The sequence below is a fragment of the Chrysochloris asiatica genome, unplaced genomic scaffold (genome assembly GCF_000296735.1).
Source record: "Chrysochloris asiatica unplaced genomic scaffold, ChrAsi1.0 scaffold00022, whole genome shotgun sequence".
Lineage (NCBI taxonomy): Eukaryota > Metazoa > Chordata > Mammalia > Afrosoricida > Chrysochloridae > Chrysochloris > Chrysochloris asiatica.
This window is the reverse complement of record NW_006408540.1, coordinates 23060036-23060642: the sequence shown is the minus strand read 5'-3', so window position 1 is coordinate 23060642 and position 607 is coordinate 23060036. Positions and strand designations below refer to the sequence as shown.

Genomic DNA, 607 nt, shown 5'->3' with positions numbered 1-607 from the left:
CAAAGCAGGATATAAATAAAAAATGAATGAACTCATTTTCAGAGGAAATAATAACTCTAAGTTTATTTTAGAGATGTATGCTAAGAGACAGATGTGAAAATATCAGACTTCAATCATATTTGTAACTTCTTCAGGGTAGATGTGTTCTGTACCATAAGAATCTGTGAAATTATTAACATGGAGGCAGTGTAATCAATACTTTCTTATGACACTATGTAAGAAAGTCACAAAACCAAGCACTAGGATTTAAAATAATTTCTTTAAATCTAGCAAAGAAATTAGGCAAAGTATTAACAGGAGTCATTATTTCCAACCCAAAAGAAAATTTAAATTCTGTAACATGAAAATTCACTAGAAGAGAACAGATGTTTAAGAAAACAAACAAAAACTAAGGAGCATCATTCTAAAGATTTTACCAGCTGGTGTCCTACAATTACTCTAAAGTGTACCCCTTTCTCAAAGCACCGAGAGCTGTGCATGTGATGGTCTGTTCACACCACAATTCTTACATCTGTAATTTGCATTTAGTGATATTTTTAGCCTCTTAGTATTGAAGTGAAAATATAGAATCAGCTTTCAAATCTTCCAGTCCCCACAACCCCCCCCC

At 32.9% G+C, this 607-nt stretch overlaps 1 pseudogene; it reads right to left on the bottom strand.

The window, feature by feature from the left end:
* LOC102816046 overlaps nucleotides 1–607 on the bottom strand; it is a 168469-nt pseudogene that overhangs the window by 2809 nt on the left and 165053 nt on the right.